General features: G+C 47.5%; 1 pseudogene; it reads left to right on the top strand.

Annotated features, from left to right (window-relative positions):
• The first annotated feature begins 5,755 nt into the window (after positions 1–5,755).
• LOC148879515 (putative serine/threonine-protein kinase-like protein CCR3 pseudogene) lies at positions 5,756–7,379 on the top strand (annotated as a pseudogene).
• Positions 7,380–7,439: the final 60 nt, after the last annotated feature.

Genomic DNA, 7,439 nt, shown 5'->3' with positions numbered 1-7,439 from the left:
AAAAAAGGTGCAATAACCGAGCTAAACAGCTTGAGAAAGTCTGACTACCACAGGGCATAACCGCCCATCATACCACAGGGCATAACCGCCCACCCAGAAGCCATCAGAAGTCCAGAGAAAGGAGAAACACCGCTTCAAAGATCCGCCTCCTCATCCTCTAGGGAGTTAGGCTCCTCTTCCTCCGCTTGGTTCGCCGTCTCAGGAGACAGACCCTTCTTAGTAATGCCGTCGAGGTTGAGTCCAGAGAATTTCTTCCAAACTAGCCACTGGCAAAGCTTAAACCCAGAGCGGTACGAACCCGAACCATACTTCGCCTGAAGGTCCTGAAATTCCTGGGAGTCTTTAAAATCCCAGACCACTTTCTCTCGCTCAGCCTCCATCATCTGAACAAAGTTTCGAGTCCGATTTAGAAGAGTGGACTCCAAGTCCCGCGCTTGCTGCCTGAGGAGCTCCCTCTCCACCGCCATCCTCGACGATTCCTCCCTGTAATGCACGCTCTCTTCAAAAATCCGGGCGATTTGAGCCTCTTGGTCATGGACGAGCAGCTCCTGAGACTCGCTCCCCTTGCGGGTGTGATGGAGGTCACCCCGGATCTGGTCGAGCTCGCCCTGGAGCTTCTTGTTAGCAGCCCGCTGGTCGAGGGTGTCGACGCGATGGATGTGCGTCTGGAGAGCCATGGCATGGATGGCAGAATTCACCTGCCGACGGAAAAGAAGATCAGAGGACAACGGAGAAGAGCAAAATAAGAGAGAAAAAGGGGAAAAGGTCACTTACCACTAGACCTGTTCATGGGCCGGTCCGGGCTGGGCTCGGGCCAGGCTTTGACTCTTTATTAACAGAAAACTATTAGGCCCAAGCCCGAGCTTGGCCTGACCAATGGGCCTATAACTTGGGCCCGAGCCCGGCCCTGATAAAAGCCCAAAGCCCGAGCCCGAGCCCGAGCCCGAAGCCCGACCTAATAAAAGAAATTCAAAATTTTCCCTATTCAAATGGACATTTTCTATTTTAATTTAGATGTTTTTTTCCCCTATTTAAATGAACAATGGGCCTACAAGTGAATCAATGACCTTCTCAAATCAAAAAATTTATTCAAATAGACATCACATAGGGTTTTTACTTAGGTTTAAATATAGGTTGGGCCAGGTTATTTTGGCAAAGCCCGAGCCTGGCTTGAATTTTATGCGGGCCAGGATTTTTGGCCCGAGATTAAGCCTGCGGGCCAAAAATCCTGTTCAAGCCCGTCCGGGGGTCGGGCCACCCGGCCAATGAACATGTCTACTTACCACCATGCAATGGGAAGAGGTGAACACGGAGAAGTCCCCGGGCTCCATATTCCCCCATTGAGCGACCTCGTCATTAGTAATCGCCTTCCGGCTTCTCTAGCGGGCCACAAGATAATCATTTACCCCTTCCCAGTTTCCCATTGGGAACCGAGGGTAAGGACAGGGCTGAAGGGGATTACAGGGAGCCTCCCTCGGTTGAGGGAGCTCATTCCCCCCAAGGTTAATCCCACTAGTCCCCTCAGGTGGGGGACATCGGAGTCTTGGGTGGAGGAGAGGGTAGAACCGGGTCGGCAGACCCAAACTCAGTACTTCCCGAAGGGGGGTCCGGTCGGGGCACGTCCTCTTTGCGTGACGCCTATGGCTGCTCGAAAGAAGGCAGCGTGAATTGGCACTGGACATAATGGCTGCCAAAAGACCACAAGATATTAGTTCTACAAGAAACAAAATACATGTGTACACAATATTGCCACAAGGCACTGCGCGACCTAGAAAAGCCGACCTACCCGGGCTCAAGTCTGCTTGCACGAACTTCTCCTCGGCCAAGTAGTCCGGGCAAAGGAAGCCTACCGACGCCCAGGACAGCATCGTTTTTCAAATTTCAGGGTCCAGCTCGGCCCCAGGGTCCTGGATGGCGCCCCTCCAAGCAGTGGGGAAGGGCCACCCCTCGGGGTTACGGACCACAAAGTAATCCCGCTTCCAGGCGGGAATCTTATTCGACAGCTCGTACAAGAGATTATAGCCGTGGCGGGGAGAGATGTAATAAAATTGCCTCTCCAGAGGAACCCTAGGAGCAACGTTCTTTATACAAAGGATAAAGACAAAAATATCAAGGTCCAAAGGAAGGCAGTACTCGTAACACAAGGATATAGTCCCAACCATGTTTTGAATGGCGTTGGGATGAAGCTGATCAATGGTGACGTTAAAGTGATTTAACACCTCCACTATCAAGGGGTGCTTGGGGAGACATAAGTCAGGCTCGAGCTGTTCCTTAAAGATTACTACGTCATTGGGACCATGCCCCCAAGGGAAGTTGTCAGTAGGGAGGCTGTAAAACAGGTCCCCAGGGAGGCGAAAGTAGCGGATCAAAGGCATGAGTCTCTCCACTATCATCAAGGAAGGGCCAAAGGTATCAGGCTCCCTCCCCCTAGAAGTAGACGCTCTGTCACCAGAGGCCTCCCGAGCCTCCGAGATCTGCTCCCAGGCTCCTCCCGAGCTAGGGGGAGCATCATCATCTTGGCTATCGCCCCTGTGATAGGTGTGGTATGGGTACCCAGACATGGATGAAAGCGATTGGGACTCACCAGAGTAGATGGAATGGAGCAAATTGAGGAACTTGGGTAGATTAGGTGAAGTGCGCGACCTTAGAATCCAAAGACAGCAAGATGGCATGGGAGAAAATGGGGCCCGAGGGGGCCCCCTATTTATAGTCTCCACCATTTCAAAGTGACGGCCCTGATCAAAGCAGATCCAATGGCCCGCAGGCGCCCTGATTGCACGCCTTCTGAAAACCAAAGGCAATTGGTGGCACGTCTTCCATAATTAAGGTAGTCGCAGCCGCACGATGTTCTGAGTTAAAATCCACCTCAGCACGTTTTTGGAATCCAAAAAGTCAAGAAAATTAGAAAATTTCTTGATTCCCGCAAATGCATTTAATAAGGGCAATCAATCAAGTTTGAATTTCGGTCAAATTAGTCCATCGCATTTCATAGACTCCCCGTTCTAAGGTAGTACCCTCAGCTCGAAGAGTGGGGGCAATTGATGAAGGATGATTTGACCCAACCTATGAAAAGGTGACACGTAGACGTTGTTTTAGCATGAGCGACAGCCCAATGTTGAAGCCCGCTGTGACCAGGTGATGGGCCCACGAAGCAGTCTGCTACGTTACGGCTCACGAGGGGAGGAGTCCATCGTGACGCGAACTCCAGGCTCCCCGTCCTATCTTTAAAGAGATACTCCGAGGCAACTGTAGCTCGCGAGCTAAAGTTATTAGCTCACTCAAGCTCCTTAGTAGATGAGTCATTCTGAGGACCAATTCCACTAAGGGTAATCCTGGAGTGTTTCAAGCTTGCCACAGAATAGCTCGCGAACGAGCCACACTAGCGCTCTTCAGGAAGCTTCCGACTGATAGGCCGTACCGGTTAGACTGCACCTTATCCTCTACTGATGGCGCAGTCCCAGCCCTTTCGACAGTCTGCATCTATGTCTCTCAGCAGGCAAAGGCGTGCTTGCCACTTTGGAAATGTGTCACTCACCCGGGTGAGGCGTACGCCACAACGGCCACCTGCGCAGCCCTGGCAGGTAACGACTGAGGCAAAAGCCCAGTGGCAGTTATGCCTGACCTAATGTGAGTGTCCCTGTAAAAGCCCTTAGGGCAGAAGAGAAACTTCTTCTTGAATCTCTAACCCCTTAAACATAGTGGTGCCGCGCTATCTACACTCTTAGCCTTTCGTTTTTTCCTTGCTTCTACCGAGTATTGACTTAAGCATCGGAGTGTCCTCGCCGGGCAGTCCCGCAAGGGATTCTTCTTATTCTCCCCCATCTTAGGTGTCATCTAGGAGCCACACGAGTGCCAGTTAGGAGTGACCGGATTGCGCTACATCAGAGGTCATCCATTTAGATCTAATAGCTACTTCAGACCATCCATATCTTTGGTGATAGTAGCTTTTTAAATCGTCCACATCAAAGATTCTAGCAAACTGATAGTGCAACTGCTACTTAAGCTTGTCACCGACTCGAAGTTGATCATGAATTCTTGTCTGCCCCAAGACACTGATGCTCGATGTTTACTCTACCTTGAATTTTATGAAGATGAATTTGATTTATGATTCGTGAGTGAGCTCGAATCTAGAATGGACTCTATTTCTCTGATTAACTCTATGTTCTTCAATAAAAAGGTCATTTTTAGCGGTTGGTTCAAGAACCCTAACTCGGAGATAGAGGCCTTGTTGTACAGGTACACTTAGCTTTTTTGGAGTTTTTAGGGTTTATTTAGGGTTTAGTTTTAACTAAAAATTTGGAGATTTTTGAAGGGAATCTACCAATCTGGTGTTTGAATCCGGGGAGGAATGGTTGTGAAGATGATGAAATGGAAGCCATGGCCGCCTCTATTGCTGAAGTAATTTGAGGTGAAGCAGTTTTGTTAAGGATGGAGGGGTTTCAGGTTGGGAGAAGAAATAAAAGGAGAAAAAGAAATATAGAAGAAAGAGAGAGGGAGAGATAAAAAAAAGGTTAGAGGGCAAAGGGGGTGCTAGTGTTTAGTCACTACATCTAGAGGAAGGGGGTGATGAATAGTCCCCTTTTATTGGCTACGAGATTAAGAGAGGGCAAACTAAAAAGGACTTCAGAGAGACAACGATGGTCATCGTTGCTGCTATGCATGATTTCTTCAACCTGTAGGTCACCTCCTTGTATTGTTTCTTTTCTGAACCCAGATGCTAGATCTGAGATTGGTTCGTTTTTCTCCTCAAGGAAGGTGGCTTGTGAAGTGGAGGAGAAGGCAAGTGGCAATTTCTTCAACCATCGTTGCAAGCTCTCTCTTCTCTCTGTTCTTCCCCTCTGTTCGTCAGTAGCGGCGGTTTTGGCAACATACCCAGAATGGAGATCACGGAGGAAGATTTGGAAAGTGTTGAGCAGATGGAAGGCCCGACAGTAATGACGAACTAGGTAGAGAAGAAGGAGAGAGAGAGAGAGAGAGAGAGAGAGAGAGAGAGAGAGAGAGAGAGAGAGAGAGAGAGAGAGAGAGAGAACGAAGGGGAAGACACAGCGGTGGCGATAGTGATTTCGTTGTGGAAGTGAAGAGAGAGAATGAGAGAGACAGAGGAGAGAGAACTATTTGGATTCAACGGAAGGGTAAAATTGAATTTTCAATCCTTCCATTAATTGTAATGGTAATTTTTTGAAACAATAGGGTAGTGTCAATAGTAAAATAGTAGGGGTATACTTGATCAATTAGCTAAACTATAAGGGTAGTTTAAAAAATTTATCTTTTTAAAAATTATAAAGACTCCTATACTATGGGGCCTATGACCAAGACCCCCTGTACTTTGTTTAGAGACAAAGACCACCTTATAATATGACCGTGAGAGAAAGACCCCTTCCGTTAACTTTTCGTTTAAATCCGCTGTTATAATATTTTTTAATCTCCATACTACCCTTCTAATAATTAGAGAGAAACATTATTCATCTCCCCGACCTTACGACTGCAACGGTGGTATCCCTTTCTATGTGAATGTTTTAATTCTTCCAGGCCCATGTGTTCACAACTGCTCTTGTGGTATATATGGTAATTCGGGGTCTTTGCTCTTGTTCCGGGAATATCTGTAAGCTATGCGATGACCTACCGCCACCACCAGCTCCGTTGCTGTTGCCGCAGTCGAAAAAGACGAGCAAGGGTTTATTGGCTTGTGTCGTTATAGGATTAGTTGGGATCTTTTTGGGAGCATGTACTCTTATCTACATCTTGTGGACTGGAATACGCTTTTTCCAGCAGAAGAAAGTCCATAATTATCATCCACCATTAGGTGGTAGGGCTCCCGAGCGATTATGCGGTAGAGGAGTGGGACCTCGTTCAAGCACGCGGACAGGGCCGAGGAGTTCACCCTATCGGAGCTTGTAGTAGCCACCGACGGCCAGCTTAAATGCTGGTGATTCTCATGTTTGTGGTACTACAAACTCAAGTGGTGTTTTGATTTGTAGAGGGAGTAACAATTCTAGGCAGTTGGATGTTCCCTCAAGTTCACCATTTGAGTTTTCGAATCTGGCGCTAGGATTGAATCATAGTTGTGCGCTTCGATAGTCGAATAAATCGATGGTTTGTTGGGGAGGAGGGGGAGAATTTTCTAACAATGTTACAGATGGCGTTTCTTTCGAGTTGATTGTCGCTGGTATAAAGTTTATTGCGGTTTGATGACGAGGAATTTTTCTCTGTTTGCTGGGGACCTGGATTGCCTGGCAACAGAAGTAATTCCGTCGTGGATCTTCCATTGCCAAATATTCTTCCGGGCTCGTGTGTTCAGGAATGCTCTTGTGGTATATATGGTGTTTCACAGGGCCTTTGCTCCGGTTCTGGGAATATCTGTAAGCCATGCGATGGCCTACCGCCACCACCAGCTTCGCTGCCGCCGCCGCCGAGGAGTTCACCCTATCGGAGCTTGTAGCGGCCACCGACGACTTCTCGTCGGAGAATAAGATTGGAAAGGGTAGCTTCAGGATTGTGTACAGGGGGAAGCTGGTGGATGGACGTGAAGTGGCAATTAAAAGGAGAGAGACGTTCCGCAAGTTGAAGAAATTGTAGGAGAAGGAAACCACATTCGATTCGGAACTAGCCTTCTTGTCCAATCTTCACTACAAGCATCTAGCTGGTTTGGTGGGCTTCTGCGAAGAAAGAGACGAGAGGCTTTTGGTGTATGCGTATATGAAGAATGGCGCACTCTACGATCATCTACATTCCAAGAGCAATATAGAAAAGAGCAGCACTTGTGGAGGATGAGGATCAAAATCGCATAGACGCCACGAGGGTAATTGAGTATCTTCATGACTACGCCGTGCCGCCGATAATTCACAGAGACATAAAATCGTCGAGCATTTTGTTGGACGGAAATTAGATGGTCAGGGTTTTGGATTTTGGGTTATCGTTAATGGGGCCAGAGACGAATGGGGAATAGGCAGATGAAAGCAGCAGGAACGGTTGGGTACATTAACCCTGAGTATTACGGTCTGAACATTCTAATGCCGAAGAGCAATGTGTATGGGATCACAGTGGTGTTGTTGGAGCTGCTAACGGGGAAGACAACACTATTCAAGGAGGATGAGGGAGGATTGATTAGTTTGGTGGACGATGTGGTACCCATGATTAACGAGGGAGAGTTGCAGAGCCTGTTAGATAGGGGGATTAAAAAATATTATAGCGGTGGATTTATACGGGTAGCTAACGAAAGGGCTCTTTGTCTCATGATTATAGTACATGGGGTCTTTGTCCCAAAACAAAGTATGGGGGTCTTACCCCATATTACGGAGGTTCTTTGTAATTTATCCAAACTATTTTTTCTAATTAATGATATAAAGTTAAAAACTGCTTGTGCTATTCCTATTACTTAGCATTGTAATAATAATTGATTTTAGAAACCACTATCTAGATTATATCTTGCCATGTAGGAT

The sequence above is a fragment of the Nelumbo lutea genome, chromosome 1 (assembly GCF_056320005.1).
Source record: "Nelumbo lutea isolate HS-2025 chromosome 1, American lotus-T2T, whole genome shotgun sequence".
Taxonomy (NCBI): Eukaryota; Viridiplantae; Streptophyta; class Magnoliopsida; order Proteales; family Nelumbonaceae; genus Nelumbo; species Nelumbo lutea.
Note: the sequence above shows the minus strand (reverse complement) of the source record. Positions and strands in the feature narration are given on the sequence as shown.